We start from the raw sequence: 11,583 nt of genomic DNA on the forward strand, positions 1-11,583 counted from the left end.
ACATAACGCCTCCTGGTGCAAAATACAGTGAAACGTCCAAAACTCTTGTCCTCCATTTGCGGTCTGTACTTTGTCACGGAATTTTGTGGCAACGCCTGCCTTTCTTCCGACCATTGATGGCGCACCGTCAGTAGCCAGGCTCACGCCACGGGACCAGTCCGCTCCCACCTTGTCCAGCGCCCCAACGAGAGCACTGAAAATGTCATCTGCTGTTGTGGTGTCATTCATGGGCACCAATTCAAGCAGTTCCTCGGTGATGGTCAAAGTTTCATCAACACCTCTAATGAATATGGCCAGTTGAGCAATATCTGTGACATCGCTGCTCTCATCTATTGCAATTGAAAATGCGATAAATGACTTGATTTTCTCTTTCACTTGGCTGCTCAAGTCACTTGAGAGTTCTGTCACCCGATCTGCGACAGTGTTCCTCATTAGACTAATATTGGCAAAGGCAGGTCGCTTTTCAGGGCACACGACTTCTGCAGCCTTCAGCATGCATGTTTTTACAAACTCCCCATCAGAAAATGGCTTGGATGCCTGCACCAGCTCGTTGGCAATGATGTAGCAAACTTTTACAGCAGCATCAGCAATATCGCGGCTACGCGTAAAAGCAGACTGCTGTTTCTTCAGACCAGCGACCAATTTGTTTATCTGGTCTTTCCTTATTTGTCCTTTCAAGTGGTCATACTTGTCTTTATGATGAGTCTCATAGTGGCGCCGAATATGAAACTCTTTGAACACCGCAACTTGCTGATTACATACCAAGCACACTGGTTTTGCATTTACTTCTGTGAATAAATACTTCTCAGTCCATTTTTCCTGGAAAACTCTGCACTCCGTGTCCACTTTTCTTTTTTTTGACAGGGTAGGGTGTGTTGACTGATAACTTGTTTAGTAGTGGTGAATGGTGAAGCAAGATTGCCAGTTTATTTTTACTTGGACACATCACGTTGCAAATGTTTATGTCCTGTGACTAACTCGTGTCAGTGCCGCATGCTGGACTGTGACCGAATTCTCCGGCCAACATGCACTCGGGGAGCCCACCACCGGGGCCCGGTCTCAGCCCCGAGGTGAATCTGCGAGGCCGCAGAGATGACCAAGGCCGCTGAGACAATCACCCTGTTCCCGCTTTCAGCCCAAAGAGAGACGTCAGAGGACTGTCGCAGCTGCCTGGAGTGTTCCCACGACAATGGCTGCATGCGTTGCCCCGAGCGACTCTTCCTGTTTCTGAAGAGGAAGGGGATGTCTCACCACGGGACATGTCTTCATGCCTGTCCTGCTGGACATTATGGACAAAGAGGGAAGGACATCAGTCGCTGCTCAAAGTGTCGCTCCATGGATTGCGAACGATGCTTCAGCAAGGATTTCTGCGTAAAATGTAAGCCCGGTTTCCACCTTCGCAAAGGCAAGTGTCTGAGCCGATGTCCAGAGGGAACCATCCCCCACCAGATGGACTGCATCGAGGACTGCCTCCCATCTTTGCTGGGCGATTGGAGTAGCTGGACCACCTGCCACCTCGACGGCGCCGCCTGCGGCGTCAGATGGGGATATCCGACCAGAACCAGGGACATCCACTCTTCGATGGTGGCATCCAAGGAGAGAGCGTCAGCGTCCTGTCCTACACCCACCTAGGCCGGCTCCGCGGGGCGCCGGGAGGCGCCCGTTGGGGGGGGGGGGGGGGGGGGTACTGTCTCGGCAGCCGAGAGGAGACACGGCTGGGTCCCAATTGAGAATCGGCGGCCAGTTGCCGCTAATCAACATCTCCATAAAGAGCAGCGGCACGCTCTGCCTGGGGCCGGAGAATTATGGGACCCTGCATGGGACTCTGCCTGTGTCTCTTCACCTAACCCTGTTGCTCGGCTCCCCCCCCCCCATTTTGCCATTGAAATAAAGAGATCTGATCCGATTCCAGCCCTGGTGGTGTGGTTCCCTGCCCAACTCTGCCTGGACTGTGACAGATAATAGCAGTGCAGACCAAACCAAGGACTTACTACAATGGACAAATATATGAGTGATTCAGAAAAAGATGATTATAATGATTTGATTGTGGAAGATGACGATGATGTTGGATTAAGTGTTATCTTTAAACTGTGTACCAACATGGCGTGGTGATGCAGAAGTGTCTAACATTGTTTGTAATCCCATAAACAGGAGGGAAATATTAGTTATCTCTATATTTATAACTATGTTATTTCGATTGCTCACATGACCTATGTCCTTAAAATGACCTTTGTCCTTAAACAGGAATTGTGTCTTCCACGACCTTAGATTCCAATGGTCATAAACATATGTAGATAAGAATTTATCCCCCTTGAACGTAAATTCTAATGGACATAAACGCTTCAGGACAGAAACCTCCCCTCCCCTGTATATCATCCTGGACAACATAAGTATATGCATGAACTATAGTATCCAATGAACGTTGTTATGTAAATAAACACATTCACACAATAAAAACCAAGCGAGGAGGAACGCGGTGGGATTCTCTGGATCTTGCCTCCAAAGAGGGCGCTAAGTCTCCCCCTCTGCAGAACTCAAAAGAATAGTCGCTTATTTTATTTGATAGCCTCAGTCCCTCTTTACAGGCTTCAGTTTAGACCAGCATGAATTAGAATTACGCTCTAACAAATTGTGTGGAATTGCGTCCTATTCAACATATTTTAGCAAAAGATACAAGTTTTAAAGAATTCCCTTCTGATTTAACAGTTGTTCCGAACACTTCAACTTGGTGAGATAACCCTAGAACACCAACGTTAAAATTAGTAACACAATCACTAACGTTGGGTTTATTTTACCCAATACAATATCCTGGATTAATACAGCTTTCATCAATTTTAAAGATGGGCTGATGGGAGGTGTGACACAATCATACACTTAATAACATCAGTGAGCAGCCTGAAGCCTCCCAAGGACCCTCAAAACTCGGGCAATGGCAACACAATGAAAATCATATGATGAAAATTGTGTGGGTGAAAATAATCCAACATTAGTGTTCTAGGGTAAACAATTTTGACCAAATGGCTTTATCTTTTAATCCTGTGGCTGTATTTCAGTAAATGTGACATATATTGTGTAGAATCACATCCTATTCAGCAAATTTCAGCACCAGACACCAGCTTTAATGAATTCCAAAGTTATTTACAACTTGTGCCAAAATCTTTCAACTTTGTGAGATAAACACTTCTTGACCTTCTTTATCTCTGAAACCTGCAGCTGCATTTCAGTAAATGTGACATACTGTAATTGTGTAGAATCACATTCTATTCAACATATTTTACCACCAGACATCAGTTTTAAAGAATTCTCTTGTTATTTGAAATGTGTTCAAAAAGGTTAAACATGGTGCAATAAACAATTTTGACCAAATGGCTTTATCTTTTAAACCTACGGCTGGATTTAAGTAAATGTAAGAATTAGCATTAGAATAGGAACAACTTTACTTATCCCGAAGGAATTTGTTGTGCCAGAGTTACAAGAAAAACATAACGATAATAAATAATAGTAGAAAATTGTATAAACAGTTATAGAAAAAAAAGGGGGAGAATAAGAAATACAAATAAACTATAAAGTATCTTAAGTAACAAGTGAAGACGATAAAGTGTCTTAAGGTCTTAAGTACCAAGTAAAAGATAAGGAGTGCACAAGAATATTGTACATGAAGCTGTTATGAAATGAAATATTTCATAGTTAGGAATATATATACAGATAAATGATTACAATTTACAGTAAGTGGATGAGAATTATTATTATTTTCTTTAAGGTTTAAGATTTTGAGATTCCCTGCGGCTAATGAGAGATGAATTAGAAAGTCTGATAGCTTCAGGTAGGAAAGACCTCCTGTGGCGTTCAGTGGAGCTTCTCGGTGGTATCACTCTGCGGCTGATCGAGCTTTGACAGGACATCAGTGTGGCATGCAGGGGGTGATGAACATTGTCGATGATGCTGAGGAGCTACCTGCGGCTAGATTTCAGTAAACGTGACATTTTTTGTGTAGAATCGCATCCTATTGAACATATTTCAGCAACAGACACCAGCTTCAAAAAATTCCAAAGTAATTTTCAACTTTCAACCAAATGCCCTAATTTGGTGAGATGAACATTTTTTACCAAACAGCTTAACTTTTCAAACTTACAGCTGGATTTGAGTGAATTTAAATATTGCGTATATTTTTATTGCATAAAATCATATCGAATTTAGTATATTTCAATACCAGACACCAGCTTTAAAGAATTCCTTAGTTATTTACAACGTGTTCCAAAAAAATTCAATTTAGCGATATGAACATTTTTGACCATGTGGCTTTATCTTTCATTTTTGTGGCTGGATTTGACTGACTTATGCTTTTTGTAGATTCTACATTGTATAGAATCATATCCTAATCAGCATATTTCATTTCCAGACACCAGCTTTAAAGAATTACAAAATTATTTACAACTTGTGCCCAAAAACCTTCAACTTGGTGTGATAAAAACTGTATTTCTCAATGGTTTATTGTTTTAATCTGCGGCTGAATTTCAGCACATGTGAAATATATTGCGTAGAATCACCTCCTATTCAACAAATTTCGGCAACAGACCAAAGCTTTAAAGAATTACAAATTTATTTACCACTTGATCCAAAAACCTTCGAAATGGCAAGATAAAAATTTTTGACCAATTGGAATTATCTTTTTGACCCGCAGCTAGATTTCAGTATAACAACATATTTAATGAAAAATCACATCCTAATCAGCATATTTCTTCTCCAGACACCAGCTTTAAAGAATTACAATGTTATTTAGAACTTGTGCCAAAAACCTTCAAATTGGTGGAATGAACAATTTAAACCAAAATGGCTTTATCCAAAATCCTTCTACTTGGTGAGATAAACACTCCGTTTCCAATGGCTTTATTTTTAAACGTGCAGCTGGTTTTCAGTATATATGACATTTATTGTCCAAGTGGACACCCAGGTACTTATAACTGTACACCCGCTGAGTACCTGGGTGCTGCTAACAGGCTGTAAGAGTTAGTGTCCGGTACTTAGATAGGATGTGAATATACACTATATATGTCACATTTACTGAAATCTCGCTGCATGTTTAAGGGATAAAACCATCGGGTTATATTTTTATCTTATCAAGTTGAAGCTTTTTGAATAAGTTTTAAGTAACAAGGGAATTCTTTAAAACTGGTGTCTGGTATTAAAATATGTCTAATATTACATGGTTCTTCAGAATATAGGTCACATTTACTTCAATCCAGACGCAGGTTTAAACTAGAGGGACTAAGGAGGGATCATTTGATCCCTAACCTTTGGAGACTACAGAGGGGTCATTTGATCCCCCTGCCATGGAATGTGGTCTGTCCAGTATGCTAATAATGTGGCAGCCCTCCTGCTGGGAGTTGAATGCAGTTTATCAGAGGAGCAGCTCTGGGAGGAGGGGGGAGAAAGAAGTGTGAATCAGTTTTACATGGATTTCACCTAATCAAGGGTAATTGTAACTTCATTGCTTCTGACTCTGATCTTTCTCTTGAAAGCTTGAATGTGCTTGTTTTTTTTTTGGAAATATTCTGCATTGCTTGATGCTGGATAACCACTTCTTGTGCAGGCTTGATACAGCACATGGGTGTTCAGGGTTGCCATGTCGACCATGTTATGGAACACAGTGACTGGCCATTTTCGTGTTCCTGCCCGCAGGCTGTACTCGCGCACCATCTGATCCAAGGCAACGACACCGGATTTTGTGGAATGTTACTGGGTGATGGTGCTTGGCTTTCTTTTGTGGCTGTCCTCAGTCTGAACCACACCGTGTATACTGCTCATTACGGAGACAGTCTTCTTCCAGCTGGCTGCATACACTGTCAGGGTGGCGTCAGTCGTTGAAAACACCTGAGTGCTGAACTCATTGCATTTCATCTCCTGAGCCGAAGGGGGAATATCTCTGCAAATCTTATTGAGTGGCCCAAGACGGGTAGTTTTCCCGGTGAGCAACTTTTTGCAAGTGAAATTGAGGTGAAAAAAGTGTCCGTTGTGACGGTTCTGCCTTGGTTCAGAAATGGTCCCATCAACTTCATTACCACACTCTCGGACAGTCTCTCCTCTTTGGGACGACCAGGTTCTTTGCAAACATATGGAAATACATTGCAGATATATTTGATGTCAAATCACAAGCCACCCAGAACTTGATGCCAAACTTATCTGGTTTTGTAGCAATATATTGAATCAAAGGGCAACGTTTCTGATGGGTAAAGCTGTTCATCAATTGTGATGTGACGACCAGGTCTGTACAGTCATGGCCAAAAGTTTGGAGAATGACACAACAATAGAACCATCTGGCAAACACCTAAAAACCATGAAGGAACAGACATTGTGAAAGTGGCAATCTCAAAACTTTTGGCCATGACTGTAGAATGTGAAGACCACGGCCTCAGCTACATTTTACACCTTGCATTGTACTCCCAGCAAGTGGCTGCCTGCTATTAGTGCCATATTAGAATAAAAGCAGGTGGTCATCAGAAGGAAACCCCAAGGCTCAGGAATCTCATATCAGTTTCGAGCTGGTCAAGGGCAGTGTTTCCTCAAAGCATCTCCAAGTGCTTGTTTATTCGGGAATGTGGGTATTCTGTAAGTCTTTCCAAAGAGTGTGGTTCAGTCCTGCTCTATATTTGTACAGCATCATGGAAACGCTGTGTTTGGTGCTATATGAATAATCAAATTTGATTGGTCGTGACTTAACTCAGCAAGCTTTTGTGGCTCGTTGGTCTAGGGGTATGATTCTCGCTTTGGGTGCGAGAGGTCCCGGGTTCAAATCCCGGATGAGCCCGAGCCCTTCCAATGCTACATTCTGCTGTGTCATACGGACAGATCCGGTCTACTCTTCGCACACACCTTGCATACTTTGCTTCAGCAGCAATGTTCAACCACTTTTCCACTCAATGATTACTTGCAGAGAAGAAAAAACTCCCAAGTGTCAGCTTCACAAGGAAGACACCTTTGTAGTAGTTGGTTCTCAGGACCACTTCGCTATAATGTCATCCAGAATGGTGAGACTAAAAATAGAGTCTACTCGTAAGCCCTTTAGTACCAGGGCTTACAATGGGCCCATGGCATTGCTGGCTACCTTCTCATTTTCCATTGCAGTAACCAGGCACTTCACCGTTTGCTTGGGGCAACAGGTGAATCTGCCTTCAGATTAGCATGCAGGCTCTGATTATTCTTCAGGGGAGCCTGGTCTTACAGCCCTCAAGGATTATCTTTGGGATTGCTTCGGCAGGACACTGGAAACAGGCTGGATCCTCTCCAAAATACTTTTATACTTTGGCAGGAGGGGGCAGGACATCATACATGGATCTGATGGTCAAGCTCAGCTTGTGGCCTCCATGTTCCACTGCCGCTCCAAAAGATCATACTACTTTTTACACCATCTCAGCTCACCCAGCGGCCATGCTTGGCGAGGGACAAAGCTCTGGCAATTCAGTCTGCTTCTTCCTGGTGGTGCATGTCCAGTACCACCAGCTGGTGCTGCTCAGCGGGAGAAGCCTTCCGTCATGTGGGATATTTTTGTTTTCCTGCACCTCTTGCCATGTTGAATTGGCCCACAATGTCCCTTTGTCTCACGGCAGACTTTGCCTTTGCTTTACTTTTCATTTGCTCCCAGTCTCCACGGTGGAAGCAGCACTGCCGCTGAAGAGATGTTGGGACTCTTTGACATTGTCTCATGTCTTGCTTAGTAATACTTGTATTTCTCCACCAGGCCCAATTATGGTGGGGATAGGGCTCCATTGATTGTGATCAGCGTTGCAGAGAAAATCAAGTCACATCTCATTTGCCATTAGGTTTTCTCACATTCAATACCTTTTCAAGGGTGACATTTTACCAGTTCTTCGGTCTTCCCTGTCCGGTCAGCGTCAAGGTACGCTCTCACCTATCAGTTGTCTTCAACATAGGTATCCTGTGCAACAAAGGAGTCGGAGCTAATATCCCGGTTCAAATGACAACAAAACAAAACAAACGTACTTGCTCACATTAAAGCGCTGTGAAAAAGTAGGAGCAAAGGAGATGAGAGTCAGGGAATCATCAGTGATATGAATCCGGGACCTCTCGCACCCTAAGCGAGAATCATACCCCAAGACCAACGAGCCACGCCCACTGCTTGCATGTTGACTGTTTTTGGCGCTTTATTAAATCTCTATTTTAGTTTGTTTTCTTTATTTATATTCCCTTCATCCACCTGGATGAGCCCATGAGGTGGGGTAGCTAAATGACTGGTGACAAGGAAGATGAAGAGGACAAAGGCAGAGCAGAGGACAAAGTGGTGGGAGCTGAAAAGGGAGGAGTGTTGCATGGTTTTAAGGGAGGAGTTGAGAAAGGGTCTGGGTGGTCACGGTGAGCTTACAGATGATTGGACAACAGCAGCTCGTGTTATCAGGGAGACAGATAGGAGAGTACTCGGTGTGTCATCTGGAAGAAAAGTAGACAAGGAGACTTGGTGGTGGAATGAGGAAGTGCAGGAGTGTATACAGAGAAAGAGGTTAGCAAAGAAGAAGTGGGATACTGAGAGGACTGAAGAGAACAGACAGGAATTCAGGGAGATATAGCGAAAGGTAGAGATAGAGGTAGCAAAGGCAAAACAAAAAGCGTACGATGACTTGTATGCTCGGATGGATAGAAAGGAGGGTGAGAATGATCTATACAGGTTGGCGAAAACAGAGAGATAAAGATGGAAAGGATGTACAACAGGTCCGGGTGATTAAGGACAGAGAAGGAAATGCATTGACAGATGCTAGAAGAGTGATGGGAAGATGGAAAGAGTACTTTGAAGAGCTGATGAATGGGGAAAATGAAAGAGAGGCAAGGGTAGAAGAGGGGACTATTGTAGACCACAAAGTAGCACAAATTAGTAAAAGTGAAGTGAGGAAGGCATTGAAGAGGATGAAGAGGGGAAAAGCAGTTGGTCCTGATGATAATACCTGTGGAGGTGTGGAAGTGTCTAGGAAAGGGAGCAGTAGATTTTCTGACTAGATTATTCAACAGGATCTTAGAGGGTGAGAAGATGCCTGAAGAATGGAGACAAAGTGTGATTGTGCCTATTTTTAAGAATATAGGGGATGTGCACAATTGCGGCAACTATAGAGGGATAGAGGGATGAAGTTATGGTAAAGAGTAGTGGAAACTAGACTGAGAGCAGAAGTCAGCATTTGTGAAAAGCAGAATGGCTTCATGCCGAGGAAGAGTACTACAGATGCAGTATTTGCGTTGAGAAAGCTAATAGAGAAGTACAGAGAAGGCCAGAGGGAGCTGCATTGTGTTTTTGTAGACCTAGAAAAAGCATATGACAGGGTGCCAAGAGAGGAGCTCTGGTATTATATGAGGAAATCTGGAGTGGCAGAGAAGTATGTTAAACTGGTGCGCGACATGTATGCTAGATGTGAGACATTGGTATGGTGCGCTGTAGGGGTAACAGAGAAGTTCAAGGTGGAGGAGGGACTCAACCAGGGATCAGCTCTGAGCCCGTTCTAGTACGCAATGGTGATGGACAGATGAGGTTAGACAGGAAACCCCTTGATGTTTGCGGATGACATTGTGATCTGTAGTGAGAGCAGAAAACAGGTAGAGGAAAATCTAGAGAGGTGGAGGTATGCTCTGGAAGGGAGAGGAATGAAAGTTAGTTGCAGCAAGACAGAATATATGTGTGTGAATGAGAGGAACTCGGCTGGAACGGTGAGGCTACTGGGAGTAGAGATCAAGAAGTTGGAAGATTTCAGGTACTTGGGGTCAAAAGTCCAGAGTAACGGAGAGTGTGGAAAAGAGGTGAAGAGACGGGTCCAAGCAGGTTGGGATGGGATTGAGAAAAGTGTCAGGGGTACTATGTGATAGAAGACTACGGGCCAGAATGAAAAGAAAGGTGTACAAGACTGTGTACTAACCAGGCCCGACCCTGCTTAGCTTCCGAGATCAGACGAGATCAGGCGTGTTCAGGGTGGTATGGCCGTAAACGAGAGAGGACCGCGCGGAAGGGCACTTTATAAGCAGCCGTCCACCTCCAGTCATTTCCACATCTGTCAGGAGCTCCTTCTATTTAGTCGCCATGATTACAGCCAGTGGCGCCCAAGGCTACTCTAACCAAAAATCATCAGACACTCTTTACCTTCGGCTGCAGCCTCAGGTAAAGGGGGAGCTGCCAAAGGCCATACCAGGACTGGTATGCACGCCGGGACAGTACATGACAAGAGAAAGAGAAAAATAAATAAAATACACATGGAAAAAAGGAAGAGTACCACAGATGCAGTATTTGCGCCCAGCATGCTCATAGACAAGTACAGAGAGGGCCGGCGGGAGCTGCATTGCCTTTTTGTACACCTTGAAAAGGCCTACGACAGGTTGCCAAGAGAGGAGCTCTGGTATCCCAATGAGGAAGTCTGGAGCGGCAGAGAAGTGTGTTACACTGGTGCAGGACATGTATGCTAGCCGGGAGACAGTGGTGCGTGCGGTGTGCTGTAAGACGGTACCAGAGAAGTTCAAGGTGGAAGCGGGACTCCGTCGGGGATAGGCCCTGAGCCCCTTCTTGTTCGCAATGGTGACGGACGGGCGGCCTGACGGATGAGGGTCGACATGAATCTCCACGGACCGTGACCTTTGCAGATGCCGTTGTGATCTGTAGTGAGAGCAGAAAACAGGTGGAGGTCGAGATAAGATAAGATAAGATAAGATAAGATAAGATAAGATAAGATAAGATAAGATAAGATAAGATAAGAACAACTTTATTAATCCCGAAGGAAACTGTTGTGCCAGAGTTCCAGAAAATATAACAGTAATAAATAATAAAAGGCAGAATTAAAAATCAAAATACACTATAAACTGTAAAGTGTCTCAGTGAAACTATAGAGAGGTGGGGGTATGCTCTGGAAAGGAGAGGAACGAAAGTTATTCGCAGCAAGACAGCATACATGTGTGGGGATGAGAGGAACTCGGGTGGAACGGTGAGGCTACAGGGAGTGGAGATCAAGAAGCAGGAGCATTTCAGGGACTTGGACACTCTGGATTGTTTGTTGGCCCGATCGTAAATCCACGCTTTTGCGGTGCACCAACGATAACTCCCTCGTTGGGTCACAGCCCGGCCAGGGAGGGTGGGCGCGTGTGACCATTAACAGTGAACCCGGCCTCCAGCTCGACTTGCTCTTGAACAGCACAACAGGGGAGAGCGCGGACGCAGTCCCCCACTACCAGAAATTATGCAGTCGAGATTCCCACATTTGGGGAATTCGCAGGGGTCAGCACAGCCGCAGTGCAATGGCTGAACCTCGCACTGGGTGAACCACCTTCTTGATCATGGTATCTCTCCTGTCAGGTAAGTATGAGTCCCAGGCGTCCCGCGCACGGAACGCTTTCACACGCACGCCGTTCTCAGTCGGGGGGGAACCCACGCGGACTCTTCCGGGAGCTCACACACGATCCCTCTCGCACACACACAGACACACACACACACACACACACACACACACACTCCGTCAAGAAAACATCAACTCTGAGTTCTGACGGGCCGGGACGCCGAAAACGACACGGACGCTTCAGTTTTCACGAAGAAGTCAGAGGACAACCGGA

General features: G+C 44.7%; 2 non-coding genes across 2 annotated transcripts; one reads left to right on the forward strand and one right to left on the reverse strand.

Annotated features, from left to right (window-relative positions):
* The first annotated feature begins 6,733 nt into the window (after positions 1-6,733).
* Positions 6,734-6,805, forward strand: trnap-ugg (transfer RNA proline (anticodon UGG)). The gene has a single exon. It is a non-coding gene; the product is annotated as a tRNA-Pro (tRNA).
* Positions 6,806-11,173: 4,368 nt separating this feature from the next.
* LOC147219840 (U1 spliceosomal RNA) lies at positions 11,174-11,337 on the reverse strand. The gene has a single exon (XR_015108254.1). It is a non-coding gene; the product is annotated as a U1 spliceosomal RNA (small nuclear RNA).
* Between the last annotated feature and the right edge of the window lie 246 nt (positions 11,338-11,583).

The sequence above is a fragment of the Fistularia commersonii genome, chromosome 24 (genome assembly GCF_037954325.1).
Source record: "Fistularia commersonii isolate RoL2024-O1a breed Wild chromosome 24, RoL_Fcom_v1.0, whole genome shotgun sequence".
In the NCBI taxonomy this organism is placed as follows: Eukaryota; Metazoa; Chordata; class Actinopteri; order Syngnathiformes; family Fistulariidae; genus Fistularia; species Fistularia commersonii.